Source organism: Linepithema humile, chromosome 6, assembly GCF_040581485.1.
Source record: "Linepithema humile isolate Giens D197 chromosome 6, Lhum_UNIL_v1.0, whole genome shotgun sequence".
Classification (NCBI taxonomy): domain Eukaryota; kingdom Metazoa; phylum Arthropoda; class Insecta; order Hymenoptera; family Formicidae; genus Linepithema; species Linepithema humile.
In genome coordinates, this window is record NC_090133.1 from 23,275,542 (window position 1) to 23,297,890 (window position 22,349).

The 22,349-nt window shown below is 34.6% G+C and overlaps 1 long non-coding RNA gene across 1 annotated transcript in view; it reads left to right on the forward strand.

Annotated features, from left to right (window-relative positions):
* The window catches only part of LOC137000384 (uncharacterized), a 145,700-nt gene that overhangs the window by 101,639 nt on the left and 21,712 nt on the right, over window positions 1-22,349 (forward strand). The window contains exon 7 of the long non-coding RNA XR_010890636.1: window positions 3,406-3,440. This is a non-coding gene — a long non-coding RNA (uncharacterized lncRNA). The remainder of the gene's footprint in view (window positions 1-3,405; window positions 3,441-22,349) is intronic.

A 22,349-nucleotide genomic window follows, 5' to 3' on the forward strand; every position in this document is an offset into this window, starting at 1 on the left:
TCATAATGTCCTCCCGTGCCGAGCCCCACGCCCCTTCGCATGCTTCATCCCGCTTCGCCGCGAGCCTTTGGTTTCTTTCTTCGCTCGCGCGCGCGGAACAGAGGAATAAAATAACTGTGTTTGTTACGTCTACCGAGAGGAGGAACTAATATTGTGGCTCTCTTTCTCGTTGCGGCTCAAAGCAAGTGGATATTCGGGTATAATGTCGCGTCGATGTTATTAGCTGATAAAAAGACAAATTCAAGAGAAAGAGAGAGTAAGACTCGCAGTTTTTTACGGATTTTGCACAACATAACAATATGCGCTCTGTCCATTTGTTGACTGACTTATAATAAATATCATCAATATTTAAGCGTTTTCAATAAACGCGTTATTAATAAACATTTATTATATATATATATATATATATTATTTTTTTCTAACAGTGTAGTGGAAGTAGATCAACATTTACTATTGAATTGCGTAAGATTTATGGCAGATTTTATCAGTCAGATTTATAAATTTTCAAATAATTACGACACTTCAAATTTTCGCATTTTTACAACATTATATTAATCGCTGTAAAAGGAAAAAAAAAATTCTCTTAATGTAAAATTTATAAATGTGAATGCACTGTTGTGTAAATTATTTTTACAAGGTAGTTTTTTGTGCAAAAATAAATAAAAATGTTTAATAATTTATTTTTACATGACAAAGTTTTTATTTCTGAAAAAAAAAATTGATTTTAAAAATTGAAAAATTTATAAGAATTTTTAGCTAACTACGACTAGTGCGACAATTGTTATAACTACGATTTTTGTCTTATCTTCTATCTGTAAAAACTGTTAGTGGATTTCTTCAAAGCCGCATGTAAGCTCTCAATTTTATAAGTTGATTGGTTTTTAATCTTTTTTGTTTTCGACAAACGAAAGAGGAAGAGACAGTCGACTTTGGCTGGGCTAGATTGGCCGTCTTCTCGGTGGTAATTCGAGAGGAAGCTTGGACACACCGTTGCCCCCGCCGTGCCGCAGAATCGACTGATTGCGAGTCACGTGGGAGAAAGGAGTGCTCTTCCCTCGAAGTTTAACGAGATTACCGACGAAATCGACGAAACGCGAAATGGGCGAAACGATCCCAATATGACAACTTGTCCTGATTTTATTCTCTCACCTGCGTCAAATCGTGTTTCTCATTACGCTAAGAAGTTTATTCAATTTGAGATCTTCATTAAACGTTATTAATTCCCGATTGCATCATTGATTTTAAATTAATGTTTATACATAAATATTAACAAATCATTGTTTGCATCAATAATATAAGAAAACAAAATAATATTAATAGCATGTTTTTTAAATACTTGAGAATCATTCAATGCAGGAAATTGCAAACGCCGATTCTTCAATATAATAACTTCAACAATTTTCACTGAAAATTTATATGCATTGACATTGCATAATCGAAAATTTACGTAGTATCAAATTCAACGATTTATCGCGACGGAAATTAATGTTTATAATGTTTTATTGATGTTATGATAACATTATCGATGAAATAACATTTTCATGCAATTTATGCAGTAGCGGCTTTATTCGGAATTTTCGCGTACCCAATTTTATTAATTGCATACAGTTATTAGCACGAATTAGCGTCCCGTGCGTACAATCCCCGTTTCATGTGTTAACTTTTCCCTCCTGTCGTGCCTTCGTTGTGCTCGTACGTTGGGTAAGACTCTCTTAATTAAATTGGTATCAGTATGACCCTCAAGATTATATTAATGAAATTGATTATAAAGTATTTAATTACTATAATTTTAACAAATGTTTGTGCGAACATAAGCGAGAATGACTATCATACATAGAATATATATATTATCTCTTTTAATATCAACTATAATGTAAATAGCGTACAAGAGTATTAAAAAATATTTAAACACTAAATAATAAATTAAAAAATATTAAAATATCTATGTAATTAAATATCTAATTGATTTGTAAAAAACATTGGAACCTGAAACTTTTTATAAGGTAATCAAATTATTCTGTTTTATCGAATTATCGCATCGTTATTGTAAATTACAACACTTGATGAACGATATCTCATCTAAAAATTTTACGTTATTATTACATTTATATTGACACGATAAAATGTTGTACGAGCAATTGGACTTATTCATTGTTATTACATTTGACTTTTTTTTTATCAGGCTGATTATACACAAAAGTCCATTTGTGATTTTCGAAGGCGACACGGATATCGAAGTAAACGAATTCTTGTCTATGATGCTACGTCCGGTCTCGTTAATTAAGCCGTGCAGAGGTTACAATGACGTATCGGAGATATGCAGCGTTTGAACTTTGATGAGAACGATGTCCGTATAGGGGTGGTTAATGCGGTGACACGCACTGGGACACCCCAGGAGGGAGTGGCCGAGCCCCGGCCATCCTGGTCACTGCTCAGTCGATAATTACTTACCCCCGGCTTAATGCGGGGAGCTCATCAAACTGTGTGTGAAATATCGTTTTCGCGCGCGTATATGCGCGCCCGTGTCGGCGACAGTAACGACGAGATACATATTACGAGGCTCTCGCAGCCAAAATGCATCATGCTCGCGTCCAATATTAACTTAAGTTATTAATGTCGGAAGCCTCGTGTTCCGGGAAAACTTTGCGTAACCATAGCCGTAATAAACTTCCGATGTATATTTTTTTTTAATTCTTCTTTTTATTAAGAAAGTATCCTATTCTTCACATATCCGTTATATTTATATTATTTATACTTCTCACATTTATATTTCTTACTTTAAAGGTGTGAAATGGTTTAGAATATTAAAATGTACATTTTATTTAGTTTTAAGCCTTAGAATTTTATATTATGTCATTTGGTAGGCCTGGAATTTTATTGCGATGCATTGAAATATTTTATATTCTAGAATTCAGACTATTTCTTTGTTTAAAATTTCAATACATCGCAGTAAAGTTCTAAGCCTGCCAAAAAACACAATATTAGATTCTAAAGCATAAAAATGAATAAAATATACATTAATGTTAAAATTCAGTAATCTAGAATGTTAATCAACTGATATTGAAAAGTTGATTATTATAAAGAAATGTTTTAAGTCCTTATATAAATTTAATGATTAATTAATTTCCCTTATTTGCCGATAATTATACAGATATAATTAGCAACGTTATCTTCTACATAATTTGAATAAAATTTTGCATATTTTTTAGAACTTTATTTCTGTTTTAAAAAATATGTTCTAGCTGGCGATGTTTCTTTTTCGAAAAATTTGTCAAATATTGATTGGTATCTAAGTCTTGCGTAGATATTCAGAATAAATAATAAAACAATCGATGAAATTTTTACGATTTTAACACTGTTTTAGTATGTGACTTAATTTAATAATGCTTTGTATTTGTATTTCAGGAGGTGGGTAGTAATTTCCTCATCACTGCTGACAAGTGAGTACAAATAAATATTTTTTACAACTACAGATAAGATTATAGTATTAAAGATAAGTAAAAGAAAAATTATATCTGCGCATAAAGAAATATTGCGAAGATATCGTGCAACAACAGTAACGATCAAATAAAAGAATTATCTATTTCTATTTTAGTATCGTTTGAAATCTTTAATAATAAATCACATTTTATGCATCAAAGACCCTTTTTTGGGGGGGCGTAAACAAATTAGAGTTGAAGAAAAAAAATCCGGAAATAATCCTATATAAATAAGTGGCCCGAAATATAAAGTAAAGTCAAACAATAGGGCGATAGCTACGCAATGGGCAGAATTTTATTTACCGTGAACGGCTAGCGGGGATTAGACTACCTCCTACCACTGACCCGCAATGAAGGAAGACAACCTTACAGCCTCCGCAACCTTTTCCAATTACAGGCACGAGATTGTGTCGCGGTGCAGTATCGGTCTAGCCACCCAGACTGCCTGGCTTTAAAAGTAGCTGCGGAAATAATTAAAGCAATTCACAAAATTAAAAATCTATCCCTTCCAACATATTGCGACGAGCAATCCTCTCACGATTTCCCGCCCTTTTTGCGTTTCATTCTATTGAAAGGTGCATTAAAGTACGATGAAAGAATTACTTTACTTGTCGTGAAAAGCTTGCGTTTTAGTTCATATTTTTTATTAATAACTGCAGCCATGTAGATAAATAGTTTGTCGTTTCATTGAGATTTATTTTGAAAAATTATTTAAATTTTTATGATGAATGCATTTTGTCTATTTTTAATATTAAAGGTTACTCATGCTGTCAAGAACAGATTTATGCAAGCATAAATAACACTGTTGTGTATAAATCTTTTGTTTACAAAATAAGAGTAGTTTACTATAAGTAGCGCTGAACTCTAATTCGGCCACAAAAATGCGCATTGCATTAGAATTTTGAAAAAATTAAAGTAAACTATGTGCTATATTTATGATGCAAATGGGATGTTAATTACGATAGGAAAAATTGGTTTATTTATAACATTCCTAAACCGATTAATTTATAGTTAAAGAAAAGAACAGTTTTCTAGTACATATATACTTTTATATGAATAGACTTTTTGTTTTGTTATTTCATTCTTTTTCTGTGTCAAAGAAGATAAAATTGATAATATGCAACATTGTTTCTATTGACGTGACGATCTATCTTAATAAAAATCCAAATTTGATATAAACGTATTTTATAGAGATCGAATAGACCGTTAAGCGATAGTAGCACGATAAAATGAATTTTGGCACGCTCTTCCGCGATCGCTTCGATTCCTATTCAAGGGTTCCTTATTCTCCCTCAGAAACGTAGAATCGTCTGCGTGGTCTCTGAAAGTCGGCAAAGTTTTATTGGTCGAAGCTCTGTACGTGATCGGAATAGAAATCGCTGCGCTCGCGGATCACTTTTCGGGTGTGTAAAAGCGATGATATAATGTTAAACGCTTCTTGCCTTTTGCAGACGTGACGGAAAAATACATTTTTAGCAAAACAAATTAAAATATAATTTTTTTTACTTACACTCTAAGAATAATATTTTTTATTCAGTTAGACCGTGCAACTTTTTTTTAATTTTCTTCCTCAACGGTAAATTAAAATTCTGTCTGTTTATAATAAATTAAAACTTCTCTCTGTGCAATTATTTCTCTGCGACACATCTTTATTCGTAATCTTTAGTTATGATTAAATTTCTATTGAAGACAAGCAATTTTAATTTTTACTCCTATGTAAAAATTACAAGGAATAAGCTATAGTCATTTAATATTGCTAATTTTCATATTACTACTAATTCAATTCTTGAATTGTTTTTTTAATTATACACTAATACGATTATAAGCTATTACTGAAAAGCGTTATTTGAAAATAATTGTAAAATTCAAGCGCAAGTAAGAGTGAAGACTCTATTTCGACTCGCTGTTTTCTTCAACGGCAAACATGTCGCGATAAATTTTCCGATATCGTCAGGGGTGTGTTCGAGTTACGTACAACCGGTACGGTCGTAATTTCAATTAGTAAACACAATTACTGGCCAATTACCGACGAGCCGTCTGGCCAGCCGGTGGCCACGGCAGTCTTGATTGGTTGACTTCATGTTCTCTACGATGCATTTTGTTACAGCATGCGCTCAAATGACAGCTAAAATGTCACTTCTTACTAAAAGTGTCTTATAGCTGTTTTTTTCTAATTTTTGAGAAAAAAAAAGATATTAGTAATATATACAACTTGAATTTATAATTGTGAGTTTTTAGCCTCTAAACTACAATTTTTTAAACACATTATAACCAGTAAATTTATTTAAACTATCAATTACAATATATGAGGAATGCAAATTTGGAATCTATTATAGATTAAGATTCTTTGATTCATTTATAAAACAATTTTTATAACAATGTTTATCTTTTATAAATTATTTTTTATTATTTTACTATATTAAAGTGTGGATACCTCTTGAAATATGAGGTTGCACGCTCAAGCTTATTTAGCTTGTACGTACATTCGACACTAGTAATAGGATATACAACATGTAACACGTTCATTAACCCTAGAATACCACACCCATTTTCTCGTCACGCAAATAACAGTGTTGATTTTTCTAGATATTTTTTCATCCATATTATAACTTCTACTATTATTTTTGCTGGAATATACTTATAAATCGATATATTGGAGAGATTATAAATAGTGATCACATACATATTTATAAAAGTGAACTTTAAATTATAATTAATTTTATGATTTCTAGCAAGGTATTCCAAGATTAACATTAGCTATTAAATTTTAGTAAATGCAAATTTACCTTATTTAATACATACAGATTTACTTTATTGTATAAGAGCGAAGAATCTAACGAATTCTATGAGAAAAAAAGGGGAATTAAAAAAATATTGTTTTATTTAACTACAAATTTATTTTAGTGAATATAATGTGTTAAACCGGATTAATTACGTATTAGATGCATTATCACTGATGAATAATTTGATTTAATTACATATATATTTAAACTGAAGAAGCAATATTATCAATTAAATATATTTAGTTACGTTAGCAACTTTTTTCTCAGTGTAGTCAAGAGCTCTGCGTGCGATTGTCTTCTCCGTAGTACAGAAATTAGACGCGGATCAAATGGTTGATTAGAAAAAAGGTGGAAATGAGCTTTAAACCTGTAAGGATTGTAATGATTGTAATGCGATATCAACTATTCTGCGCGTGCCTCATTCTGGAGATTTAATTGCGCATTTAATTTATTCCAGCGGAACCGCTTTCGTTCCGTAGTCGAGTGAGCGATGCGAGTGTGCGAGACAGTCACGGAAACGCGATTACTCGACGCCGCGTTCTTATAACGAAGCGACGACTCAACGGCAAGTATTGCGTAAGCAGCCCCGATCTTGCCGACCCCCTTGAAATCGAAGAAGGCCGTAACTGTAACGGTCGACCATTGCTTCTTCAGAGTGCGTGCTTCGCTCGCAGCTTGCTTTATTACACCGTTTCTCAGCCTCCACCAGCTTTCGCTCGACGCAGCTACGCCTCCTCTTTCGTTTCTGCCCCCTGCCCCCGCGGCCTCAGCAACCTCGTCGTCCTCTGTCGCGCCCTTCTTTCTTTCGCTGCGCTGTATTTCAAATCAATAGACACTTTTATGCAATATCGTCTTTCTAACGTAACACGGCGCCACCGTCTTCAGATTCCACGGTCCTTTCATTTCTCGAGAAAAACGCGAGGTAGTGTTGCGAGTGGAGCAGCATCTCTGGTCTCGCGATATCGCAGTTTTGCCCTTAGGCGATCCATGCAGAAATCTGAATTGAAAATATTTAAAATTGCAGGAGCTCGCCTATTGACCTCTTAAGTAATGCATACATGCGTCATTTAAAAAAAAAATATATTTTTTACCTATAAAATTTTCAAAGACGACACTTTTAGGTTTCAAAAATTGCAGAATTCAAATCTTTGTTCAAAATTTTCGGGTTTAATATGATAGATCTAATATAACAGAAATTGTTATCCACATTTTTTTCTTCCGTTTCTTCTCCTATTTACATACGATCGTCCATTCGTGCCAAATACACACTGTCAACGAAAGTTGCTTATCGGCCGGATATTAAGCAGACCGTGACATCCGGTTATTGTAACGTTTTATACATCGTCCGACGCGGAATGTCGATTTTTCGATCGAAGGGGTGCCCACCCCGGCTGCGGCTTGTTCCTGGGCGGAGAGGTCTTGACAATTAATTTTTGCGGCGTTTCAGCTTACATGCTCCGCGCCTCTACTTTTCGACGACAGTCTCCCTCTTTCATATTATTTCGATGGAACTATAAATATCTAAAAATTAAAATTATCAGTTAAATCGGAATTATGCGACTGATAGAATTGGAGCTACGTTACTCTCGCTCGCTCATCAGCAACACTTACGTTCTTATCTTGCTTTCTTGTTACTTATAGAGTGAATAGTTGCGGAATTCTCTCAACTTTATGTAGAAAGATGCTGAATTGTCAATCAATTTTTCCAAATATGAATAAATATACGCAACCGCAAGCAACAAATGCGATTTAAAAAGACAATTGCAAATATGCAAAGCAATCGGAGCCCGCACGTAAGAATGTGAATATTATTATCGCGATTGTATGTGATTGACGGTGCGATAGTTTTTTAGGCTGTTGCTAAATTTGCGTATTAATATCACGATTAATATGCATCGCCTTGCTTGTTCTGGCACACGAGACTCCCGTCCCTATCGTTCTAGTCTCCACAAAACGCGCCAAAGCGCGTCCGACGAATACACCCGTTGCCCGCCACGTCGCTACTTCATAGTCACATCGAATTCCATTTCGTGTTCATTAAACGCGTATTTGTGTTTCCGCCACCGCTGCTTCCGCGTGCCTTTTGCGATATATGTTATTAATTATGCGCGACCGGTCGTCCATACGTCGCGGTCAATGAGAATGGATAAAGCGGGATTCGCATCGCATAGATTTTACGCACACCAATTGTATCGAATTGGCTATTAACCGTATTTGCGGTGGCGACAAATGCTTCAATGCATTTTAACATTTAACTTAATTTCTGTTTGTCGTAAAATGTTTTAGCACTTGATCGTGGAAAGATTAAATTCTGTCATACTAAAAAATAGACAAATAAAGGATGCGTGAACAAATCACGTCAATCTGCGCATGTTTTTTTTCCGCTACACCGCACTTTTAATTAACGATGTTTTGGCTGTACAATATTAGTTGATTGAAAGTTAAATGTGTGTATTTTTTGTATTTTATATTGAAACATCGAGTAATAGATTTGGATTATGCAGAGAAAGTTTATATATAGGGTGTTGCATATACATATTGGGCAGTACGACGGGTTGCGCGGCATACTTTGCAGGGATAGGCGCGGTTCAGTGGGTAATGACAGCATATATACGTAGCATCATAACTTATTGATCGAATTGATCGTGCGTATTTTTACTAATTTTGAGTTTACAGCGTTTCAATTATATAATACCGGACTTGAATAATCGTTGCGATTATTACTAAAGAAGCTAAAACACATTAAAGATAAAAAATTGAATTTTAGAAAGTTAACACGTTAAAAGAAACAAATATGATACAACAAAATTTCTTTCTTTACCGCTTTACTTTTCTTTACTGTTAGCGTTGTAAATTTTGATAGAGCGGTAAAGAAAGAAATTTTGTTGTATCATATTTGTTTCTTTTAACGTGTTAACTTTCTAAAATTCAATTTTTTATCTTTAATGTGTTTTAGCTTCTCTAGTAATAATCGCAACGATTATTCAAGTCCGTCATAATTGAAACGCTGTAAACTCAAAATTAGTAAAAATGTGCGCAATCAATTCGATCAATAAGTTATGATGGTACGTATATATGCTGTCATTACCCATTAAACTTCGCCTATCCCTGCAAAGTATGCCGCGCAACCCGTCGTACTGCCCAATATGTATATGCAACACCCTGTACAATTATGTCAATGAGTTTTGTCGGTAAAGCCTGGTTATACGATCTTCTACAAAAACCACTGTAAACTAAAAATCAAGTAGCTTTTTATCTATCAGATAAAAACAAATGTGCAAACAATTTACATCAGTGCGCAAAAATATGCTCGAGTCCTCTCTGCTTTTCCGCTGTCTCCGCACTTTTTAATTAAACTGCGCGCAAGTGTTCAAATCATAACATTAGCTAATATTAATAACAATTATTATTCTAATAATCCTCGTAAACTCATGGCGGCTACGAGAAAAGAGATGGCCGGAAAAAGTTGGCAACGGGTGGTTAGCGACGTTACAAGAATTTACGAGCGATCCTATTTCACGCGTCTGACCAGCTGCAGGGTTTCGCTACTAGCGGGAGATAGTGAATGTGGAAGAGGTGAAAAGCGTAGACTCAAAAAGGGTGTAGGCTGTATATACAGATTGTATCAAGTATGTTAATTTAAAATTTATTCTTTTTTATGAAAGTATTAAATAGCTTTTGAATTATAAGCGACTGAAAATAATTGAAAACTAACCGGCAGCTTTGTTCTTAGGCAATCTATGTAGAAACTTGAATTGTAAATTTTTATAATGCATATATGTATTATTTAAAAAAAATATATTTTTCACTAATAAGGTTTGTGTGAAAACATAATATCTATACATTTTTGGAGTCGCTAAATTAAAATTTTTAATCAAAATTATTGAAAACACTAATTTTTAATGAAGTCTTATTTTATTTAACTTTAGTAATAGTTTCTGCGTTTTTATAATTTTGATCCGATAATTAGTTGGTAAAGCTTTACAAAGATATTTTTAATGTTGAACACGAAAGAATTGTGGGAAGAAAGATGGCGTTTCACATAACTTTCGCTAAATGGAACGTTGTGGATTCAGTGGGAGAATCCGCAGAAATGAGAAAGGTGTGGTGAGGTGTGGTATCTCGTGTATAGAGCCGCGGAGCAATAGTTTTCAACTACCAGTAGTCATTTGTAACTCGAAGCTGGCGAGAGGTCAGGTTTATCACCGCCATAAAGATTTCGGCTTCCTCGGTATTCCGCGGTCTACACCAGCTAAGCAATTAGTTAGCGAAGTGTAATGCGCAGACCGTCCATCGTCGCGACGATTTATGCAAATTAGCTGGTTCAGCTTCTTTTGTCGAGACGCTGCTATTGCGAGACAAAATCTTACACTTTCGCACCAGCCTCCACTTGCTTTTTTTCGGAGAAAAAAAAACTCGTTTTTTTTATCATAAAAGATAGAAAGTAGCATTACCTTTTATTTTTGACATATACGAAACGGTTTTTGCGTTTATAAAAATTAAAATTTTTATCGCACTGTAATTAATACCGTGACAAGTAACTGCATCGAATCGATCGAAGGATGTTTCAGCAGATTTCTTATTTCTTATTAAATAGTGATTCAATAGATTGATATTTAAGTATATGTCATAAAAAATTGAATAATGATTTATATGATGTTTATATGTCATAAAAAATTGAATAATGATTTATATGATGTTTATATGTCATAAAAAAATTGAATAGTGATTTATATGATGTTTATACATGTCGTAAAAAGTTTCGAAAACACTTAAATCAGAATACGTACGTTTATCATATTATATCTATCTCACGAATAATTACAAGTCATCCTGATTATGATCGTTATATCGATTGTGATTAATAATTGATTATACGTGTTTTTTTTTGTCCGTTGTTGTCTGCACCTTGTATAATGCATACTCACGATTTTTTTACAATATTATGTATGTACATTACGTATACTATTATTAAGTTTTATTATTAGTACTATTTTTCTGCTAATATTGTAAGAAAATCATGTATTTATTTTGCTAAATTTTGTCGTAATTGCATCATTTCGTTATATCTTACTTTATAATTAAAAGCATAGAATCCGGCGTGACAATTGGTAATTTAACTGCTACATTTCATGGTCGTATTGGATTGGTCGTAATGAACGTACGGTTAATCGTCGGTAAAATATAGGGACGACCTGCTTTTAGTAAAATTTGATTAGAAGTTTAACTCTCTCCGCTACTATAAAGACTCCTCTGAAAGCTGCATAAGTATTATTAGCAGACCGCGATATTACGATTTCTGTGTCCACTCTCATCATACGATTTACGTAAATGAATTGCTCCGTATTCATTCTTTATGCGACACTGTAAAAACACACAGATTAGAAACAATTAAAAAATTATATTCATTTGCTGCAATATATTACAAATATATTATAATTTATAATATAGCCGAGAATAATAATAATTATTCTAATTATGGATAGAAATAATATTTGATTCAATAGAAAAGAGATTTTACTTTCTTTCCTTTATGACATTTTGTTCTATAAAAAAGTTTTAGAAGAAACTTTGTATATGTATGTTTGAGTTTGACAAGGAAACTTCGCAAACTCGAAAATTCTGATTTTAATGAAACTTTACACATGTAAAGGGAGTAAGTAGATGAATTTAGAATTTTTTAGTTGCTGCCCAAAAGCGATTCTAAGTGAAACCCTCATATGTAGAGCGACTTTTATTCTTTTCACGATATATCTCGATAATTATTCGAGATATCAAAAAATGTTTTATGCAAAAGGTTTATGATAAGAACACTTCTATTTAATCACATTAATAAAATTAAAAAAAAAATCAATTTTTTTCAAAAATTATTTTCGAAAATTATTTTTTTTTAAATTTTATTAATGTGGTTGAATAGAGATGTTCTTGTCATAAAACTTTTGTATGAAACATTTTTTTGATATCTCGAATAATTTTTGAAATATATCGTGAAAGGCAAAAAGCCGCTCTACATATGAGGGATGGTTTAGGCATCCTTTAGAATCGTTTTTGGACAACAACTGAAAATTTCTAAATTTATCTATTTACTCCCCCCCCCCCCCTCCCAAATGTGTGTAAAGTTTTATCAAAATTAAAATTTTCACGAGGTTTCCTTGTGAGTTTTGTTCTTCTGAATTGCTTTGCGTGTAATGAAGTTGCCTTGCCTTATCCGGCAAACTACCAGTAAATTAACGATTCGACGTATACCCATTAATGCGATGAGTATAAACACCAAAGTCATCAATCTATTACGAGGAAGGTACTCATATCTAAAGGCCATACCTCACTTCACGTTTGCTGTATTAGCGTGATGAATATCACTGATGTTCACGCTGAATCAATAATTCTTCCTTCAAATAAGACATTTATCACAGTCTCGTTACGTAAAGATATAATCATTATTATACTGATTTGTTTATGATTTTTCGCAGAATTAAATTACCTGACATTGTCCGTTAGAAAAAAAACAGCTGTTGACATGACTAAACATTCAGTCAACACTCACTTTTAAAATAAATATATTTATATATATTTGTTAAATATACATCGGGAGATTAATATATTCATTTAATTTAGTGAATCATAAATTTTTTATAGTTTTGTGTTTTTGAATCCACACTTTTTTTGCGATTTTCACATCTCTTTAACATTATTTATTGAACGATCGTTTCATAATCGTCACAATATTTGTCATTGCATCTTACGTCTTGTTGCGTTTACAATGCGTTGAGAATTAATCATAGCAGAAGTAATCACATCCTTTACCTGTGTGAATCCGCATACGTACATTAATAACTCGATGATTACCCAGAGTTGTAATTGCAATATCTACTAAGCGCGGCCTATCATGCGATTCGACTGCGATGCTCGGTTATGTTAATAACTTCATTTAAAGGATAAGTTCGACCAATCCCGGAGCCATCTTGAGAATTTTATTCTCGACAGAAATGCGTCGAAGCAGCTTATTAACAAAGTTAAATTGAGCAAAGTTTCTGGCTCTGATTACCCGCTTGCGCACAGGCTAGCTCAGTTTTCAGCAGAAGCGAGTTTACTTCGCTGGGCTGTAAAAGCAGTTTCCCATTATTTTATGAAGATTTATTTGTACATATTTTTCTGTACATTATCTCATCGAGCGTTATGTGATTAACGTGTCGTTTATTTACCGTTATTTAGAGGTTATTGTATTATTATCTAAAAACTGTTATCTGTTATTTTATTTCAGAACATATAATACGGCGGCCGCTCAATTAACGCCGAAGTATTGTAATAATCACAATAAACGCTATCATATAGCACATTTTTTTCAATTTTATCTATTTGCAATAATAATATTCTATTCTGAATTGCGACTTTCTTTGCGATTTTTTCGCTAACTGTCACGTTATCGCAAAAGATACGACAGATTATTTCTCAATCTTTATCATTTATCGATTGAAAGAGGTTATTACAATCACACAATATCGTGCAGAAAATCTGATTGCAAAATTTCAAGCAAAATATCTGCAGTATCATCGTTACGCAGATTGTACATATATGGACTTGCGATTTGAGAGGGACGCGTTATCGTGTTATCTCCATGTACATTATCTTTCGATGAGAGAGCAAAGACAAGGTGCGGCTACGTTTGACTACTTTGTAACCTCTTCCATTTATGGAATCTGTTGTTTCACGCTGGCGACACACAAGGTCTTAAAATATACCACGATAAAATACTGAATGAGATAACATGTGCACTTCCACTTTGTAGATATGATTATTCGCGCGAATCCTTGACACTGCGGCAAAATTTGTGCTAAATGCTTAAATATTATATTAAGAATGTACACATAATTATAATTGCAAAATTCCCCTTTATTATTCATATCGTGTTATCTTCATATATGTGTCATCTTTCGAGAATGACGATAGCAAAGACGACGTGAGGCTACATTTGACCTTAGCAAAGTTTGTAACCTCTTCTACTTGTGCAACCTGTTGCCTCACGCTGGCAAAAGACGACTTTCAAACATACCGCGATGAAATACTGAATGAGATGAGACGTACGCTTTTACTTTACAGATATGATTATTCGCGCGAACTTTCGACACGGTGGCAAAGTTTATGCCTGGCGATTATACTAACAATAAGAATGCATACGTAGTTATAATTGAAAATTTTTTCCCTCATTATTCATATTCGTTATTATCACAGCACAATTTTTATCTCAGTCGAAAGCATGTGACAGCACAAAAATAGCAGACGCAGATATTATCAGGCATCTGTTTGCCGATTCAGCGCCATCACTGCGATAAACCTATCATTTGGCATATACCACACAAACTGTTTTTTATTTATTTATTTATTTTTTTTAATATATCTTGTTTGACAAAGTGCTTCAATGTACACAGCATTCTTAAAATGAGCTGCACATGTGTACCGTGTGCAGCTAATACATAAAAAAGAATTATGGGGAGAGAGTAGGTGACAAAGTTAAGTGTAAACTATTCTCGACAGTGAGAACATTTTTCAAGACTATATTCAAGACTATCCCGACACTAGGACGAAATATGCGAACGTTGACAATATTTATTTTGTTTGCAATATTTTTTAGTTTTTAATGTACATATAGTTGAATGTGTGAAAGAATTTCTCGTTTATAAACATTCTATTTTTTAATTACATTCTATTTTTACTTATTAATTATATCAATATTATCTTATGATTTATTTATAAAGCTGTATCAGGATTCTATTATACAAACTAAAGTATTAGTACTTTATAATTATGTGTGCACTAGGAAACAGATACTAATATTAGGTTTTTAATAAATGTTGATTTAATAGCTATATATAACTTCCTTTTGATGATAAAAAGATTTTAGTTGTATGTGAAATGCAATGTAGAATCTTATTTTTGTAGCATACGCCAATGTATCATATTAAATTTTCTCGTGGGAACTAGTGGCCAAGAAAAAGTGGCCAAGAATGGGAACATTAATAATTTCGTGAGTCATCCGTACGATTCCCGTTCTCGTCCAGAGTTCCGTTTCTTTCGGGAATAATTTATAAGGAAAAATAGGCAACATATAGAGAGACGAGCAATGGAGAAAAATAAAAAAGAGGGACGCAGGTGAAAGTCTAAGTCGGACGGTATTTTTGACAATGTGATCATTTTTCAGAAATGAAAGTAAGAAGGCAAAGTCAGTCAACTCGTACCATCTTGCCCTTTACGTGAAAGCGTCGAAATCGCGTACACTGTGAGCTTTTGAATGTCTGCCATTTCTCATGAGACAACACTGAATTTGCACGTACAGACAAATATATATCTTCTTTTTGAATATTTAAATTAGCACTAGAAGATAAAAATGATTATGCGTATATCTGGAATATCATCTCTTATTACATAATAGAAAAATTAAATATTTGCAATATAAAGTATGTTACACCAAAAAATGCTAGAAATTTTCCTTGTTCAGAATTATTATTTAAATGTCAATGAAAAAACAAGAGACGTATTTTTTCATAACTTTTTACAATTGCGCGTTAAAATATTCAGAAATTCTCTGAAAGAAAATTGATGTACATAATTTTGAATAAACTTTGCGTCCAAAGGATGAAATATACGAAAAAAATATTTTAAATGGAAATTTTAAGGTATTTTACAATAGTTTATTTAAATTTTTTGCAAATTGTTATATTTTCAAAATTACAAAAAACGATTAAAATAATGAGACATGTAAAAATATATTTTAAATAAAGCTGTGATGACATTTAGATATAAATTTGATGGCACTTCATAATAGTACATTTATTATTAAAGTACTTTAAAAATCATGAAACTTTTGTTTAAAAGATTTTTTTAATATCTCATTGTTTCCACGATATTTATTGCGAATTATCGTTTCTATTATTCACTCTAAATCATGTATATCGACATTAGAGTTCGAGTGTTTAATCCTTAAATGCGTGATCGACTGCTTATAAAAAAAAACTGTCTTTTTTTAGCTATATCGCAATATAAATATCCACATTAACATTTGTGAAGAACAGTTGACATATTTTTTCTTAGTAGTCTTTATTTTAATCGCGTATATTGATAGTTTTTTACGATCTTTCCACAAAATAAATTAAGCATGGGACTCTATCCGTATCTATCCAATACAAGATCTTCTGTTTTGAAGATACATGAAACATTTATATTCAATTACTTCGCAGAATTCTGTCGCGAGGAATCGTATTGCGAGGCAATCAAAGGCATGTGCATAATTAATGGCTCCCTTCTATATTTACAACATTCAATCGGCCATTCTCGAGATAGCTGCCGTGCACTAATAAGAAAATGTTTCTCTTGAGAAACTTTGTGTACATCGTATATTTCTCGCATGCGTATGCATATATACGCGATCTCGCGTGCATGTGTGATCTTTTGCTATTAACAATGCAAATGGCTTCAGACAGCGGTGCCGGAGAATAATGCACAAGCACGGTTGCGTAAACAAAATACAGAAAAATTGCTCAATTCCGCAACTGAGAATGGCTTACATTGCGAAACTGCAAGGATACTGTCGTCCTTTAATAATGTATATGCGTTTAGCTCAGTCTCAAGCAGCACATTGCTCAAAGCTAAACAATGCGTCAAAGCTAACAAAGCAACTAATAGTAATACGAAATGATAATTTCGTTATTGTATCAGCACTCGTTGTTCGCCCGCGGCACGGATAATGATATCTGAAATCAACACACTTCATTTGCACGTCATCATTTAGCGATTGATCATTATATGACGACCCTATTGTAATCTATTTGAATAATTAGCGTATTAATCCTAATGCTAATACAATTGTTCCGCAATACGATCCTAATGGATAATTATTTTTATATCACTTATTGCCGTGTTTGCGAACGTATGTATGATTAACAATATATACATGATTTATAATGAAGTTTGAGTTTAACAAAGGAATAAATGGTTCAAAGGACACAAGATTAATCTCTATACAATCAAAATTATACAAGTCTAATGTCCAATATTAAAAAAAAAAAAATTTTAATCTAAAAATACAGAATTGTAAGTCTCTGTGCTTCTATATGTACATATAATAAAAGCAAGAGACGCTTTTATACAATAAAAGCAAGAACGTAAGAAAGTTTTATCTACTAATAAATCATTTACGCAAGTAGTAATCGTGCAGGGTCGATGAATTGTTTCGCAAAAGGAAAGAAAAGAAATACTCGTTCGTCGTCCATCGATACTCGGCGATAGAGTTTCGGTCTCGTTTCGCGTCCCATTGCGTTGGCAGAGGAGAAGCACGTGTATGTGCACGCGACGTCGCGCTGTTCGCTCACGGAAACTGGACAGGGAGCTGTGATCGATCGGGTCATCAAACATCTTGCCATATTGTTGGTTGAATCCCTCGTGCCGCACGGAGGGGTAAGGGCGCGGTCTGCTATTTTTATTACGTGGTTTAACCTGACGGCGATTGCATCGACCGGAGACAGATGACGCGTTTTTATATACGATCGCGACGAAAGAGCGAGCAAAAAGAGCCGTGGAAGCAAGATTATTTCGAAGTGCCACTTTTCGTAACGGAACCTGATCCTCGATCCGTTTGCGTGAGGGCCTGCTTCTCGAAAATAAAGAAACCACAACCGAGAACGAAGATCGTATTATGTGCACGCACTATTATGTGTCATGTTACGTGAGTACGTTAATAAAAGAAAAATGACACCTTTTTTTTATTAATTTTTATATTCTTGCAATGTTGAGAGAGTAATTAATTATACAGACTCATATTCATGGATCGTTATCCAGCTATTTTGTATATACTCAAAAAATATTTGCAGACTATGAATTCCAAGACCAATTTATTATTTTAATAATAGATTAGATTGAGAAGTTATACTCGCACGTTTGTTTTATCCAGCAATACACTATTTTGGTGCTTACGAAACAAAATAAAAAAATCATTCATCTTTTCATTATTAGGAAAATATACATTTATACGTATCCGTAAAATCATTAAAAAGAAACGTACGAGCGGATTACGAGTGCATTAGCGACAGCAAAGTACAATAAGGAACAATAAATAATGAGTCGGCTGTCTATCCGAATACGTTGCGGGGAATACATGGCGCGTGGGTTATCTCGCGCGAGGAGCCACGACATAAGTATGCATAAGGTTAGTTGCGGGTCGTCTGAAATATTAAGCAGCGAGAGACTCCTCACGCCGAGGTCTGAAAACTGTTTACCCTGGAGGGCGCGACAGAGAGAAGATCGGAGAGACACCATTAAAACCACGGCCGACTATCTACTTCGTATAAATAATGCGCTCGCATTTTACGCGGGAAAACTTTCGGATGTCGAGTCGCGCGCGCGACATACGACGGTGCATCCCGAAATCTGCATGCTGAAAGCTGCGTGCATATTAAAACTGCGTTGCGTTGTGTCGCACCGATTGGAAGCAATCTTGCAAGTGCGCAACCTGCGGACGAAATCTATTAATATCTAGTTATGTCTATAGCTGTCGTCGTCGAAATCTTGTAATAATTGCCGCCGGCAACCGAAGTTACAGCGACTCGCGAGGCGCGACTAGAAAAGTACGCCGGGTGTTTTCCACGTCGATCGCAGTTCCGCGGCGTGCACACGGCGAAGATTGCGAAGTTTCACGGCGAGGATTCCTTACAAAGCCTGACTTATTTAGCCTCAGGCCCGCGATGGGCGCCACCTCTCTATACCCTCCCGTTCGCCGCCCCTTTGACTCGGTTTGGCGGTACTCCGAGAGGACAGGGAGGAAAAGGAGTAGAAGAGGGAAAGGGATGGGAGCGAACAGGCGGAAGAGGAAGGTTGCAGAAGCCCGAGCTTGAAAGGACGAAACGCTCTTTTGTCGGTGCCCTCTACACCGCAGAACTTTATTAATTGCGCGTTTTGTTATGCAGATTCCTGCAGAGCCAGTCTCAGTCTTTCAACTCCCGGGCTCTGCCCGAAGCAACCTTGTCTGCCGGCCCGCGCGACCCCATTAACTCACCGTTGGATCGCGAAGAGTCCAGGATCCGCCTTTAAAAGATTACTCGCGAATTCATTGCCTTCAATCGGAGAAAACTTTGCGCATTCTGCAATGATCTTTCCCCTCCGTCCTCGCCGTTCTATTTCACGTTCCGAAGTAGTGTTCCAAGGTTGCGATATGCACTCGGGAACGGATGATGTTGAACGAGCTTCAATGCGGTCATCATTACGATGTAACACTTTTTGTTGAAATCTTTATAACATTTCATTAACCTGTTTGTTATTTAAGTTAGGAGAAAAATTTTTCGCGAATAATTCCTGACATCGGAATGTGATCAAGATGTATAATTCATGAAATGAATATTATATAATATTTATATAAAGATCGATTTACTTTGTCGCTCTTACGAATTTTATACCGCGTATTCAAAGTCAGTTTACAATATGAATTCTATACGTGAAACATGTTCTTTCGAGATTATTGACTTATGAGTACTTTGTCACAAGTTAAGCTGGTGTGATCACGGTGGCGTGCTACTCCATTGGATGCATTGATAAATAGCCCATTAGGAAATTAAAAGTCCAGCGACTGTTGAAAAGACGGGGGGGAGGGTGGGGGGCTTCGTTCCGTTTCGTCCGCGAAAGCGCGTTCTCTGTTACGACTATAGTCATTACTCCCGTCTGAGCCGAAACGAAATATTCCTCCGGGAAATACAACATAAAAACCACTTAAGAGTATCGGCCTCTCGTTGGCTTTGCTCTTTCAGTTCCGGTCCCTTTCATTCGAGTCATAATAATCATGACGCATCAAATACCGGTTGCGGCGGCTGATGCAAGTTTCTTCTCCGCCGTGCATGCCGTGCAAAAAACTGGACGAAATTACCGGTATATCAGCGAGATTCTGATCAATGACACAAGGATGTGAATAATATAAGTTGCAGTGAAAAAATTATATTAGTCTTTAGAATGCTAGCGATAGATATAAATTAGCGGAAATATTATAATTGCGGGTTTTTACGCATAATAATTTTATCATGCGGAGAAATCAAATTTTCGCAGTCGTTATTAAAATATAACTATTTATTAGAAATTTTAAATCTAGTTTTTTTTTTGTCTTTTTCTGTTATTATTTATTGAGAAAGAATGGAAACGAGAGAGATTAAGTATTTATGAAAAAAAAGGCAATGTAGAATAAAAGATGGAAAAAAAGATGAAAAAATACAAGTACAGAGAAGCTAGAAGTCCGCTGATGCGTTAGTGAGATATCGCGCGAATCGAAAGGACTCGACGATAACTCTACTAATATCGAATATTTCGAAAGTTTTGTTACTCCCGCACTCTCCTCTTCGTTCCTCTGCGTAGTAAACGAGGGAATGGCTGTGCTTCCGAGGTGTTTCACGTGCCTGTTGCGTTGCAGAAGCTTGCGCGACGAGGCGTCTCGCGCGCGCGCGCTTGTATATTAAATGGTGTTCACGGTTCACCAGTCAAATTGAATCCCGGGCTATTGGCAGATTCTCAATAAGCTTCAACAATGGACTCTGTTACACGAGCCTCACGTCTTCCCCCCTTCCCTTCTGCTCTTTCTGCTTCCCTCCGTTTCGCCATCCAGCATCCATACTTTCGTTCAGCACGTTTTCGCATTTCCTTCCAGAAACGTATCTACCATATTCACTACATTTTGCGCAGCTGAGGTTTCAATTTTACAATTTGAGATTCTTAAAGTTAATTGACAAAATACGTGAGCAGAGAATTGTGAATTTCAATAATATTTTAAAACTATATTACTTATATTTGAAAATAATCTATATTTAAAGCATTAATTTATTTTGCCGTGTAACGCAAAAAAAAAACAAGCACCAGGCAATAATTCTATTAGAACAAAAAGATAAAAATATTATTTTTCACCGTGATTACATGTTATCATTGTTATTACAGACAACAAAAGACGACATTTTTTCCTGACGTCTTTCAGATGTCTTTAAGCATGCGTGATTGTCTGGGTACAATAATAACGCAACTTTATCATTTTTGTAATGTAAGTTTTTATCTATTTAATCACGTGTATTTTTTAGACGCTTAAAGTTGAATCATTTTCAAACCGCTGATAAAACTCGGCAAAAAATTATTGCAGACAAAAAATTGAAAAAGCATTATAAAGTTTAAAGTTTATATTTTTACGTTTATATTTTTACGCTTTAAGCTGTTTTTTTTTTTAATGTTTTGTTTTTACAGTTTTAAACCCGAAAAGAGAACACATTATTTTGTTCCTTAAAAATATGTATTTTTAACACTCTGCAGCCCGATAAAAATTTTTCTCGCAAAATTTATGACAAGTGCCAAAAACTACAACATTTTACCTACAAAATGCGTTTCTTTTTTAAATTTTACCTGCGCTGATTTTCCGCCAAGTTTTAGCGGTTTGAAAATTATTCAATTTACTTTGAGGATCCGAAAGGTGTTTTCTATCTTTGTGGATTAATATACAAGGATTTAAAAATTACACAAACAATTAAATTAATGAAAACGGAAGCGAGGATAAGAATAAGAAGAAAAAAATCAAGTCAGAGAGAATTCAGACGAAATTTTTACGCGTAGTCGACATTTCGTCCGCCGATATACGCGAAGAACGGATAGCGCGTGCATTGTCCGGACGAGGTTAAGAGGGTTAGACCGAGTTAGGGGATGTCCTGGGTAGGGTTGAAGAGATAGGAGGGTAGGGTATCGGTGTAATGAAGAGCGACAGTGGCGCCCACAGCCATCGCTAATTTGCCGCTAAGTGCCCGGCTTTGTTTCCGTACGCTGATCCCATCGTTCGCAATATCCTGGATCCAAGGCGACGTTCTACGGTGTTTAAGAGAGAAAGCCAAATAACCTGCGGTATTACCCGGCAATCCAGTATAGATCGAACTTGGATGGAAAAGGAATGACATTGGAGCAAATACACCCAATAGAAGAAATAAAAAGTTACGAGATAATATTCCTCTTAATATTAGCATCTATTCAATAGTTAAATCGCTAAGAAAAATATAACTAGCCAAACATTGAAAGAAAGATCATCAAAGACCAT